The following is a 14,778-nucleotide window of genomic DNA, read 5'->3' on the forward strand; positions in this document are numbered from 1 at the left end:
TTACGTGGCATGTGTTGCCGAAATCAGATTAGAGCACGCGCAGGACACGTAATTCACTTAAAGTGCAGTGTTGCGGGGCGCGAGGGATAGTTTGATGCAGCGCGAGCTCTTCACAGACGCTGCCGCTGTCCCACTTACGTCCGCTCGCCTTTAAATACCAACGGTTGATGAGTGCTTGTTTTGTGGTGAGAATTTCGCCCCGTTCTCTCCTTTTAGTCCACATTTTCCGCACTATTCCCATCTACAGGCTATTTACAGTTGATATAGTGTGTGACAGTCTGCTATTTGTTTATGTCTAGCGACACTTTTGGGAACAATTTGAGATTCTCAGAGAAAAAAACACCCGCGAAATTACAAACAGTATATGAGGAGACTAAATAATGACTTCACTCTCTTATAAAGATGCCAAAATATGTACTTTGGAATTTGGGGTGGGGTTACTTTGTTGTAATTTGCTTAATTTAAAGACAAAACCAATATTGATCCATTTAGGCTATTTCTTAAGAAATGGTCCTAGTTTTATTGTGACACTTCATGTTTAAATGTAGTTAAATTAACACAATTTTAATTAAAATGCTAAAAAACAATACAAATACACATTAAATAGCATGTTCTTTTTGTTAGGCTACAAAAATAACTTAAGAGGGCCTAACGGTTCAGAACCACTATTTAAAAGTCAATTGGACTTCATCCATCTATCCATCTATCTATCTGTATCTATATAGATAGATGTGTGTTTTATCAGAACTTGTTGGTTAAAATCTTGCACCAGGCCTCATCTGTTTATTTCTTTCTGTTATGATGAGTAATATTTGAATAGGTCCTGTTCATTTTTCCAGTTATACCATGTGATTGCTATCAAAAGGTCTTCAGAATGTATGTTCTGTGTGTTTATTATTATTTTTTTAATTATTCATTCATGAATGTTTCCCTTTGTGTAGGGGCCTTTCTGTTGCGTTCAGCTCCCATGTTTATTCATTTGTATTCCTGCTGTCCCCATGTGCCTCTTTTCTCTCATCAAGACTTGAAGGTAAATTCGCTGACGGGCGAGTTCACCATAAGCATGGACTAGCACTTCTGTGACAAGGTGTTGCTATCAGTCTCCCGTTACACACACACGTAAGAAGGTGGACGGGCAGCATCCAGCTGGCCCATGTTCCAGCGAGTGAATACTTGCTAATCTCTCTCTTCACTACGTGATAAGCCGCTCACCTCTCTGCCAGAAAAACATTACACACACTCGAGTGAGAATATAAAACACCTGTCCTTTAAATCCCCAACTGCGCAGTCTACATTTCTGCCTGTCGTAAGCCACTTCAACTGCCAACTTTGTTGTTGATTCTGGATTCTAGCTTTTTGTTTTGCAGTAAAGTGAAGTCATTTGACAGGCTAACTTAATTTTAGATCTGAGAACACTCCAGCGGTCCTCCAGGACACAAAGAAGCTCTTATTGTGTGAGAGAGAGGGCCTGATCAGAGTTCCGGTGTGGGGTTCACTGAACTTGTTTTCCATCCCACTGGAGGATGTGTTGGAGGATCAGTGGGAGGGGACGTTGGTGATTGAGTTATATATGTATTTTTTGCAAATATGATGCAAATTGAAGCAAATTTCTGAAAATAACTAGATTTTTTTTTCATTTCTTGCTCATCCAAAACTCACTGCCTCAACTTTGTAGTTTACAATAGAGACTTTGTATCTCACAATTGGCTATTATCTTTATCTTAAAATTACTTTTTGGTCAACGCGGAAAAGGGCTTCCATACAGAAAGTCTTTTTCACACAAATAACATGACACAAATAAGCACAAGAAGAAGTGTGTGTCAAGTTAATGTAAGTTATAATTTAGTTTTATATGTGGGAAAATCACATCACTAGTAGTTGATTTGATTTCTGAAACGCATATATTGTTTGGCAAGATTGAGTTTCTTTTGTTTTCTTTTCAGCAGACAAGTAATTTTTCTTTAATTATCTTCACAAAACTCTGGGAAGTCTGTAACCTTTGACTCATGACCTGTTTGAGTGGTTCCTCACATCTGCTGTTAACCTAGAGCATGAGACATAAACGGAAGGGAAGGAAGACAGGAAAGACAGAGGGAGGGTAGCGATGCCTCCAGCACTTACAGGGAGCAGTTTCATTCCAGAAATTGCTGGAAGATAAAGGGATGATTAACGAGTGTGAGGAGCTGTGGCACACACACGCACAATCAGCCAACCCTAAAGTCATCATGTAATCAAAATTGACCCTATTTACTTTCTTAATACGCGTTCCTGGTCTTATTGTGCATGAATCATTGGTGCATGTTATTAATATGTTTGGCTTCATAATCTTTCATCAAAATGCAATAACTTCCTTCTTTAACGGCTGACATCCCAGTCAAAAAGCCTCATCGAAAGTGGGTCCCATTGGTGTTTTAGACAGAGAGTCTTATAGACGTCCAGAAAGTGAATGCATGAGACTAGCTTTTTAAACTGAAGGCCGATGTTTTCCTTTCAGCCCTATAAAGTTGTGATGTGTATTTGTATGCGCAAGAGGTACTGCATCACTCATGTCTGGCCCATATGTGTGAAGGTGATGGATGAGGAGACAATTGATGGGGCCGAAGGATGTTGTAGCCACGGAAACACAGTTTTTCCATATTAGCACCTCTGCCTCCTTCCTCAAGTCTGTATTGCAGAATCTGTTTGGATGCACAATTGCTAATGTTAACAACAAAACAGAAAGTGCTTTGGCATCCCTTTTAAAAGTAGATTGTATTTAGTTCTGTTTATTTTTCTATTCAGTGCATGATTATGTAGTTGCATTTTATGATTTGCATTTTGCTTTTGCTTTTTAAGACCTAATCAGAACAGATCTGCGACCCACCAGCTGCGAAGCACTTATTTAGACGACTAAATTTTTTTTTGTTTTGTCTGTATCTGTATTTGCTGACTACTTTGTCGCTATTCCTCATTTCTCTTGTTTACTTGTTCTCTTCATCTTACACACACTCCACTCTCTGATTGCACTGAGAGACGAGCATGTTTCACTTTCTGTCAATGGTCACGCGTGCACTCGTGACGATGGCTTTTAGCTGCTGAAAAGCTGACTACAGTCAAGGCAGGAGTGTTTGTCTAGAGTTCTTTATACCTGACGAACAACATTCTCCCCTGTGGCCTTGGAACCATAGAAATCTCTTGCTTCCTCTCTCTCTCTCTCACACACACGCACAAACTGGAATCAGACGTGTATATTGGCCTTTCAAAAAAAAAAAAAATCCAGTTGCTTTGAAGAGACCCAAAAAACAGAGACACTTTTTTTGTCAATTCAATTTCAGTCGTTCCACAGAATCACTTTCAATCTCTGCTATTTGATCATATAGGCCTATTCTGCATTTCTTGCAGATTTTATAAGCCTATAGTTCAGACTCTGATATCTGATAGAATGATTCCCTTTTCAGTTAACATAAATTAGCCGATATTCACACATACGGCTGCATTAGTTTAATGTGGTCTTACTCATTTATTTATTAAAATCAATTGTATTTATTGAACACATTAAATTATTATTATTATTATTATTGTTATTATTAATGTACCAAGTGTATGTATTTGCATAACATACAATTAAGCCAATGAACTAAATTGCTAAGGCAAGTATCAGGCACGGTCACATTTACCAAAATTTTGTGGATGAATTCCAGTCATTTCATTGGGAACACATGCGATTAGGGGTGGCTCGATACCATTATCGGACGATACCGATATTGATCCGATACCAGTGCTTTTACCTCAGTGTGGCTTTCATGGGGCTTAACAATAACACGGAATAGTGTACGCACAATATCGGATTTGGTTGGGTCTCGTTTGACCGACACCCTGATCCGGCACAAAATGGCAGTATCGGAGCGATATCGGATCAGCGCACCTCTACATGCTATCTATGAGGAATTTTGCTTATCAGTGAAATCGATGGGTGTGTGAATGGTGCTATTAATGCTCATAACTGGGGTTAGTGATTTCAACAAACCAATAACCCTAAGTGGTTTGGTAGATAAATCGTTCTGCAATGTTTGTGACATGACATGCCTGCTTAGGCTAAATAGCTAGGCTATAGGTGTTGTTATCCATTACGTAAAGTGGTAAAATTATTTATTTCCTAATTATTTGGAAATGGGAAATACATCAGAAATGCTTTCAAGCACTGTTAGCTATATAGCCGATCATGCAGAATACAATACTCATTTAAAGTTGATTTGGTGGCTCGAATGATCAGCAATCTGGACTTGCTTGTGTGCGCTGATGTCTTTTGCATTGGATCTTTCTTTTGTTTTCCCTTTTGATTTCTTCTTTCCCAATCCCTCCCCCCCACTTCTCTCTGTAAGTGATGTGAGATCCCTGTCCAATATTTATTCACTCCATCTGCGTGGCTGCATTTGCCAAAGTCGAGGCTTACCTCAATGAGTCTCCGTGGACCTTTTCCCTCTGTATTTCCTTGCATTTCCCCTGACTTCCTTTTCCTTGCTCACTCTGCCGCTTCATGTTTTTCCCTTTACCTTTTTTTTTCTGTCCTCAATCTTCCATAATCTTTACATCCTCTCTGCTTCCTTTCATACCAAACGTAGTCATGTCTCTCTCTCTCTCTCTCTCTCTCTCTCTCTCTCTCAAATGTTTTACTTGTTTGATTGGGCTCTTCAGAAGGAGAGCTCATTATTTGCAGCTAGAGGGAGCGGAATGCGGGATTATGTGAAACATTTGAGGACTTATTTCTGCTGCCTGTTTAAAAGGCAACCATCACTGCGCTAAAAGTCACACAAATACACTTACGCACACAGACGGGGACTCAACAACCTGGCAGCCCTCAGCAAAAGCCTTCCAGCTTGGCTCTTGCTTTCTAACACGCTAATCCACACCTCACACCTGTGTGTAAATGTGCGTGGGTTTGTTGGTGTCCAATCCCTTTATGTGGGTTTGTCCTATTTCTCATCAAAAGTATGCTAATAGTGTCAGACGGTTCACTGACTGTCTGATGTATACTGAACTCAAAACAAGTACTTCCTTAGAATGGCAAGCTTCAGTATGATTGGCTCAGACACTTTGTTGGCCAATTTTGAGTGTTGTTGAGCATCTGTCGGCCCATTTTTTTGTGGGTATCTTCTGTACTATTTGTATATGCGTAGTTCTAGGTCTTCTGGTGATTACTGCTTCCTGATCGTATGGAGAGTAGTTTCTCCCATGCTGGTGAGGACGACACCTGCTATTTGGACATTGGCTTTGGTTTTGCGTTTAAGCGCAACCTTTTGGTCCAGATGCAGATGACCACAGTTTGCTTTTTTTGCCTTCAGTTGGAATTATTCCATATGGTGATTCCTGAGTCTTTTTACCAAATCATAAGTAATTTGTTTGTGAATCGGGCTACCCTGACAAAACTGACAAAATAGCCGCCAAAACAAAACATTCAATGTTTAATATACACATTATGTAGAGTGTAAGTTTGTGCGATTGAGATTTACTCATAAATCATGGGTGTCCAGTCCAGCTCCTGGAGGACCCATGTCCTGCAGAGGTTAGCTCCAATATAAATGAAATAAAACTAGCCCAATTACTGTTAAAAACTAGCCTAAAACTAGCCCAATTAAGTTTTTTTTCCAAGATTGCCCCATCCATTGGGGGTCCCCTCCATCGAAATGGCATTCAGGGGCTTTGGGGGTTGCTTTAACCCACAAACTATAAACAATCCATGTTAACGGTAAATAAGTAGCCCAGTTACACGAGAAAATCACATGGCAACATTAACCTTCAACTTGCTGCAACACACCTGCCTGGAAGTTTCTAGAGATCCAAAAAACCTTAATTAGCTGGTTCATGTGTGCTTAATTAGGGTTAGAGCTAAATTCTGTAGGACCGTGGCCTTCCAGGAGCAGAACTGGACATCCCTGGCATAAACGGAAACCAAACAAACTTTATGTTGTGAAATTCACATTTAAAAAGTGTGGTTAGTCACTTCACATGTCAGTCAACGTGCCGCTTCCTGTTTAAGTGGACATTTTTTGGCTAGAATATGTCCGCTACACTTTGCAGCTCAATCCCGACAGTCAAAATTCTGTCTGTGTGAGACTTCCATGCTAATTAAGCTCAATATTCATGAATCATTTTTCAAGTCCCATCACTGGGACCCCCAGCACGCCTTTGCTGTTCCCCTAAATCACATCAGGCCATCAACCTTGGCTGCTGCAAAGCCCCCTAACCCTTCAGCCAGCTTCCCAGATGGGCAAACAGCCCCGCGGGGCTCCATGCCAGGAGATGCCATGGGCACAGCGGTAGATCTCAAAGCTGGTAGGGGAGACAGACCTCACCTCCTCTGGACAGTTACGGTACTGACGCCTCTCCAAAGCTCAACCGAGTGTAGCAGTGTATGACACCGATCCCACCTTGCGCTCGCTTCCACTGCGCCTCTTTCTATTTCTCTCCCCCTGAAGAAACTAGGCCACTGCATACGAAGAGACTTTTGGGAGAACGCTGTCACGGCCAACCTTGACTCTGACCGGAAAATGCATTCTGATGTGAAGGAGGAAAAATACAAGATGCATGCCTGCTTTTCTTTCCTTTTGCCCCCGTTCTCTCATCAAACAGTTGTGTTATATAAGAATGCAGGAGTGTTTGCTGTGGGGACTATGATGATAGAGTAATGAAAGAAAGACAAATGTGTGTGTTATACCGGGTTATAGAATTTGTGCGTGTGTGAGGGGGGGGTGTGTGGAGGCTCAGTTAAAGTTTGCGCTTGTAAAGTAGGCCTGACTCTTTTATTGCAACGCTTGATCTACTGCAAGCTTGCAGGCCTCTCTATGCTGTTAAGGGCAAAATGGAGCGATTCTGTCTGTGCCTACCCTCAGGCTGTGTCTGAGAGAGAGTGTGCTCGCTATATACCGCTGCCCTCTGAAAACAAACACACTGGGTATGTTCTGAATGGAGTTCTACCATACTACTCCAGTACATGAAGTATGCATGCAATATACGGGTAACCTGCTGCGTTTGCTGAAATGTCCAGTATATGACAGCACTCTGCTGTATTCTACAATGCCGTATGCTTGACTTATCTTTCCATTTTGAATGTGCCAATTCAACTGACAGTGGAATCCTATATACTGAATACGATAATGAATTAACTTACATTATTGTTAGCAGGGGTGGGCAAGATATATCCCAATATTCTTAACAAACTGCTTTGATTATTTTTATATTGTGACTTATCTTTCTTTCTTTCTTTCTTTCTTTCTTTCTGTAATGAACCATTTAAAATAACTAATGAAAAAGTACAGGAAAGTACATATTAATTCAATGAAAAATAGTATTAAATAATAATATTAAAATACTGTCTAGTTTATCTATTATATCTGATGAAGTTATTATACAATGTGAACAAGGAGGCTTTTTCTAAATAGAAAGTGACTATTGTTGGGTTATCTCATAATCCAAAAACATCAATATTTTTGATCAATATTTTTTTAATTGAGTTTTTTTTTAATTTTATTTTATTTATATATATATATATATATATATATATATATATATATATATATATATATATATATATATATATATATATATATATTATTATTATTTGATTATCTATCAAATATGTATCTTTAACTAAAAGTTGTTCAATGAACAAGCAGTACGTATTTAATATTCACAAATCTTCATTTCCAGACAGACATCTTATACTTCAGTGAGTCGGATGTTGATTCAGTATTTTATTTTATTTTATTTTATTATTTTTTTTAATTTGTGTAAATATAAATAAATAAATAAATAAATAAATAAATAAATAAATAAATAGTTTAATGAAACGCATTAAGTATTTTATCAAAAAGAAATGGTCGGCAAAATCCAGTAAAAAATGCAGTAAATGCAGTATGCATTTAACAGAAAGATAGGAGGAAAATAACAGATTTCTTCAGAACCAGCATAATTAACATGGCCAAACTGGTAATTTAGTTTGTACCTCATTTGTTTCTTTTTTGTCATTTGTCTTTCCAATTTTCTTTTCTCTCCAGGATAATGATGTGAGTAAAAGACACACACACATAAGCCCAGCTGGTTAATAGCACTGCATTCACATTTAAATGGAGGATCCCTTATTGTTCTGCTACGCTCATCACTGATTGGCTGAGGTCAGCATGTGTTGCTGCTTAACCAATCAGCATGCAGAATTCAGTCTCCCTGTGATCCACGGCCATGCACAGAGACACAAATTCATGTGTATGAAAGAGATCGTACGCACCGGAAAAGCTGAGCCAGTCTCACTTGGACGCGAACGAGTGAGATTACACGGCTAACATCTGCTGGTGGTTAGCGCTGAAGTTGATTATGTAATGCTCCCAGGGAATGCACGTCGTGGGTTCGTTTTCCAGTGAAGTGGAAAAAAGCCCCTCCGAACGTTTAGATCCCTCAAGGCATATCATATCACCCAGCAACTGCCATTGTTTTATTTTTATAACCCGTTTCACAGAAAGAGTTCTCTGATAGCTTTGTGCTGAGGAATATACAAAGGAACTCTGTGGAGATGGAGATACAAGTGGAAATAGGTGAATGTTGAAGTAAATGAGGATGTCACAGCAGTTAGCAGAACATCTTTAGATGTAGCATTAAGCTTTTGTTAAATTCTGCTGTTGGACCGGAGATGACGCCATGATGACGTGTTGTCTTTGCATCACTAACCCAAAAACTGACTGACTTGTTGAGTATAACTTTTCAGAGTCCAAGAAAGTGATATGATGCACATATTGATGCATTAATTGAAAAGGTGATTTTAAAAAACATTTTAAAATAATGGCATGGCTTATTTGATTATTAATTAAAATTGTAATGAAAGCCTATCAACAAGAGAGAATGAAATAGCGGCAAACAGGCAGGTGCATATCCACAATGCATTGCATGAAGGTATGCAATATGTTTAGTATTTCTTATTTAGGATAGAAGTGTCAGTAACCTGAGAAATGTGGAGGTTCCATTATTTCAATTATTTCCATTGTTTATTATCTTTGATAAACTATAGGAAATTCTATAAATGGAATATGAATGAATACAATTTAATTATTAAAATTAATTGCATTTATTTGTATAAAATATTTGTATTAAATTTAATTTAATAAATATTACATTTTAAGCCATTTTAATTTATGATATAAATAAAATATATAAGAAATATAACATTTAAAAGTATAATTTTAATAATAAAAACTACATTAAAAATTAAATCAAATAAACAAAATAAAAAATATATGAATATACATTTTAAAGTGATCAAAACTATGCAGTATTGTGAGAAATAGAAGTGTTAGGCCTATATGGGTCAAAGATGAAAAAGGGGGAAAATACCGATTTACATTTTTTCGTACATTAGAAATGTGTCCTGTTTAATTTTATTTTTTTTCTAAGCACAAAATAATAACTATCATGCATATTTATCATGATTTACAGGAAAAATGTCATTCAGTTTAACAGTAGTTCATATACCAAAAATATCCTGTCAGGCATGTTTAGAACAAAGCTCATTAGAAACATAAAAGACTATTTATGGTTCACAGTGCAGTTTTTAATAATTTAAAACAATCAAATTTAGTATGATCACATTTCATTTTTACATAAATATATCAGCTACGCAAATGACAAGGGAACATTATTTCAACCATATTTTGACATTTTATTTTCACTAGTTATTCCAAACATTACTTGCATTCAGTATGCTTTCTATGCATATCAAATTAATTTGATGTGTACTCCAAAATGGGAAGTCTCATATTTGATCCATATATAGAAATTTATTTTTATTTTTATTTTATATATATATATATATATATATATATATATATATATATATATATATATATATATATATATATATATATATATATATATATATATATTACACACACACACACATAGATTTGACATACAGACCCACAGCAATATTTTTTCCCATACACAGCCTATTTAAAAATGTAGCAGAAAGCCACTGTCAACTTGTGGCCTCATACAACCATTCAATGGACCAGAGAGATCAACGAGGGCCATGCTGGCACGGTGATGTGTCGTTGTGCTGTTGCTTTACTGACCCGTCAACTAAACAACACATAGAACTGAACCACAGAGCAGGACATGTGACACATACACGCATCAGAGGCAGTTCCCTGTATTTATCTGAAGCACTAGAGCAGTGAATAATGCAGTAGAGGTGGTTATTGTGCTGGTAGGGACAGTTAGAGAATGTATGCGGCTGTGGACTGATACGACTGAAGCTATGATAATGCTTCACAGCGCAAGGGTGGCTGAAGTGTGTGGGTATTTTGATTGAGAGTGCCGTGCTTGTATATTTAGTTACTCTAGTAGATGTGGTTGCCTCTCCATGGGGAATCATGACACATTGCTGTCTGGCTGTTTATGTTGATCGATGTCTGTATCTCGTACACACACACATTCTCGCACAGTTACTCTAGGAAATCGTATTGCTTTTTCATAGCTCAAGGGACTTAAGTTATATCAGTTATGTTACATTTAAGTATCAACTTTGTCTGATGTTTCTCCTAAAATGCCTCAGGAGAAATAAGAATAGCACAAATGAGATAGTTGTTGACATGCTATAGCTCTATTGAGTATAGAGCTTTAAAATGAATGTAAATATCCAAGATGCATTGAGTTTATTTTGAGATCTTAGACTTTGATTGCAGATGTTGGTTTCCTGACACATCTATCTGAGCAGTTTGAAACAAACGGAACAGACCCATAGCGGTTGTATCCTACATGCTTGAACTCTTCAGCAGTCAAAGTGTGTGTGTGTGTGTGTGTGTGTGTGTGTGTGTGTGTGTGTGTATTGACTCATTTTCACTTCATTAGTGGTATAGTTAATCAATGCACTCCATTGTTGTTCCACCATTAAGGCTTGACTAGGTCAGCCCAGGGGACACACAAAGAGAAAGAGGGTTGAATGTGACCTAAAAACCCTCCTTCCCTTATAAAAAAAACCAAAAAAAAACACATCGGCTCACTTCTGCCGAAATTTAAGTGCCGTTCAGGCACAAAATGCAGTGCTTCTATCTTGAGCACTGTCAACAAGCTTGAAAATACTCGCACTGATTTAACTGTAACCCTTTACAAAAAAAAAGTGACTACATAATGCATGAGGTCGAGCTAGTGCAAGACAAGCATTTGTGGTTGAAAAGTATTTCATTGTTTTTCAATTTTTTTTTTTTATAAAAATTACTGATCGTTTCACTAGATAAGACCCTTAGTCCTCGGCTGGGATTGTGTAGTCCTTTGAAGCTGCATTGAAACTGCTATTTGGACCTTCAACCTGTTGGTCTCCATTGAAGTCCACTATATGGAGAAAAATCCTGGAATGTTTTCCTCAAAAACCTTAGTTTATTTTTGACTGAAGAAAGAACAACATGAACATCTTGAAAGACGTGGGGATAAGTAAATTATCAACATTTTAAGTGGCGGACCAATGTTGTTATTGTTGCTTTGGTAATTGAAATAAAGCTGAAATAAAATAAAACATAAATATTAGATTATAGCCTTTAGACTGTATGTTTGAATTGCAATGAGTTATGTGATCTATTGTTACAATCGCCAAATAAACCCCTGAAGGAGTTTGTTGTAATTACTGTCTGACTGCACATTATTTCTCTTATTACTCAGCAATTTAAGAAGTAAATACAGCAATGGACATGAAATACTGATTAATGTGTTAAAGGGATTCCGGAGTGAAACGACTGACATAGCATAGCTAGGTAAGAAAAACAGCTGCCTTAGACAGCGGTCAAGTATACAGTTTAGCCAGGTGATAAAGATGGACAATTTCACCAAGTAGCACCTTTGAACACTCATCCCAGGGGTAACATACCATAGACTGCTGTTATTTTATATAAAGGCAAGGAAATGTGTGTGTGTTCTGCTGTATAGATTTAATTCCGGCACCTTTTCTGACTGATTCACTAGCAGCCATGAGGACAAATGCACTACAGAAGAAAGAGAGGCACAGAGTGAATAGAAAGATCTGGAAGAGTCAAGGATAAAAATGGGGTGAAGGATGCTATTGAGAGAGAGAGAGAAAGCCAGCCTGTGTAATGTGCAAGTTTTCCTGTAGAGAGAGTAAATGGCACTGTTCAGTGTGCGGTTACACAGAGACCCGTTCATTTAACTCACCACCTCTTCTGACTGATTATACCACTCCTGCAGCCTGTTCCCTCCCTTTATCTTTATCTTCCGCTCTCTCTTTGTCTTCCTGTTTGTCTCTGTCCAGACGCTAGCTGCAAAACCTAGTTAGCTGTCTACCTAGACAGCATTTTGTGATGTCATAGGAATGATATGGAAGCAAAGTATGTTCCACATCCTTTACATATAAGACTATCCCAGAATAGGGTTGCAAAAAGGGGTGGAAAATTTCCAGTAAATTTCGGAAACATTCCAGAAATTTTGGAAACGTTTTTTGGAATCTTCCGGGAATTTTTGGAAGGTTTCTGGAAAATTTACCGGAAATTTTCCACCGCTTTGCAACCCTATCCCAGAATGCATTGCAAAATGTTCCCTCACAAGGCAGCTGCCTATGTAGACACTAGGTGCCCAGGTTTTCTCTTTATGTCTTAATTTTGTGGTTGGCTGGGTGTTTTAGCGCAAATATTTCTAATGACTCCTCATTGCTGCATTTGCCGTTTAAAATTCTTGCTGAATCACTTCTGACCTCTTTAATGAGTGTGTGTGTGTGTGTGTGTGTGTGTGTAGCACTCTTATGATGTAACATTCACCGGTTCATTTTCTGGGTTTTATATGACATAAAGGACTTTTGCTGTGTGTGTGTGTGTGTGTGTGTGTGTTGTTATCGCTCAGTCCCCAGTGAGTTGATAGCTCATTTCTTGCTGTTATAATTGCCACCTCTTCTCTGATGCTTGATAATTTGTGTGGCTTGATTAATGTTGAAGCCATGTTTAAAAAATGTCAGATTTACACTTCAAAACTTCACATCAGTGCTCACTCAAATATCCCCACACGTTCAGACACACTCATTTAAAAATTGGCTTGTCGTGTTGTCTGGAATTTCTTTGTCAAATAAGATATTGTCCAGATTTGGGTGTCGCAAGAGTTGCAGGAAAATCTTGAACACTGTTTTTCATCAGATCATCATCTTGCAAGGTTTTGACAGCAGTGATGTAATGCTTTGCTATGACTGGCAGCAATGCAGTTGTGGTTAGTCGTAATGTTTTAAGGAAGATAACTGTTCCACAGCTGGGAGTGTTAGTGTATGCTTTCATACTGCTGTTCTTTTAGGGATGGAAATTTTTAGAAATGTAACAATTTTGGTTTCCGATTCCTCGTAACTGTTTGCGTTAAAGATTCTTGTAGTACTTTTCCAGCGCACAGTATTTCTTTTTCTCATCAGCTATGTTCTCACTAGCTATGCTTCCATTCAAAGTTGCGAATTTAACTTATGTGCAAAATCGGAATATCGCATAAAACATTTGCGAATAAAGCACCGTTTCCATTCAGCGAGACGAAGAGAACAAAATCATCACTTCCTGATAAACTGGCATAAAATATCACTAAGAAAAATGTCATTTGTCGCAGTAGGAGAAGTTACTGGGTCTTTTTTCACGTTTAATAAATTGCAAAGTCACATTTATTCAGTAAATGATTTTCCGCTGTAGTTTATGCGCATGTTTTCTTATTGGATAAAAAATTGTGTTTGTTTGTTTTTTGTGTGTGTGTGCCTTCCCAGAGGTATTTTATTGTAATGTTCCAAAATGCGTATAAAAATAGGTAGATAGAAACAGCTCTTAAGCAGCTGAAAAATATTAGATATTAGTGTTATTTTAGTATTATAGCATTTAGTAATTTTTTAATGAATTTTTATATTTACATTGTTAGCTTTCATTCTAATTTTAGTTGAGGTTTAGTAATTTTATGTGCTTTTGTCATTTGTTTTGTAACTATCTATCTCTCCATCCATCCATCTTATTTCATTTGTAGTTTTGCTCATTTTATTTCTTATTTCAATTAGTTGCTATGCTTTTTATATATATGTGTGTGTATATATATATATATATATATATATATTATTATTGTTGTTGTTGTTATTTTTTTTAACCGTGCTGATGAAGTTAATGCAGGAAATACCGTCAGACTATTTTAGTGTCAGAGTAATTCTAACAATTCAAACATTAAAGAAACATTAACAGAACATTTGCTTCCAGTATTTAATATGGAAAAACAATGAAATATTGATTCCCATTCTTATTTTTCAGAAACTAAAAACAGAACCTTTTTTAGACAGCCTCGTGTTTGTCTGTGTGTTAAAAAACTGTCAGCACTCAGCAGGATTTTTAACCTTTCCATGACCTGTCAGTCATCTGCACAGGAAGACTGCCCTCTCCCTTCTTGTTGAATAAAACAGGAATATCATGGAACATTGGACAGTGTTTTTAATGGAAGTACTTCTGTCTGGTACAGAGGACAATTACAAAACCTTTCTATTGACTGTACCTTAAAGTGTAACCTTTCCTCCTGGGCATAAGTTGTGCTTAAGTCAAGCCCTCTCTTGAGTGGCAGTTTTAGGACACTGACCTTTTGCACGAACACACACTCGCATAAACCCCCATACATGTATGCAACCCAGCAGGTTTTTGACCTTTCCACATATTCACACACACATAGACAGTAAAAGGGGCGGACGGCCCCCCATCTCTTTGTCAAATGATGTGCGTGTATCTTTGTGTGCTTGTGAGTCCAGATTTAGTCATGTAAACA

General features: G+C 37.5%; 1 protein-coding gene across 27 annotated transcripts in view; it reads left to right on the forward strand.

The window, feature by feature from the left end:
* celf2 (cugbp, Elav-like family member 2) overlaps positions 1-14,778 on the forward strand; it is a 153,126-nt gene that overhangs the window by 65,328 nt on the left and 73,020 nt on the right. The window lies entirely within an intron of this gene.

This window comes from Onychostoma macrolepis, chromosome 04 (assembly GCF_012432095.1).
Source record: "Onychostoma macrolepis isolate SWU-2019 chromosome 04, ASM1243209v1, whole genome shotgun sequence".
In the NCBI taxonomy this organism is placed as follows: Eukaryota; Metazoa; Chordata; class Actinopteri; order Cypriniformes; family Cyprinidae; genus Onychostoma; species Onychostoma macrolepis.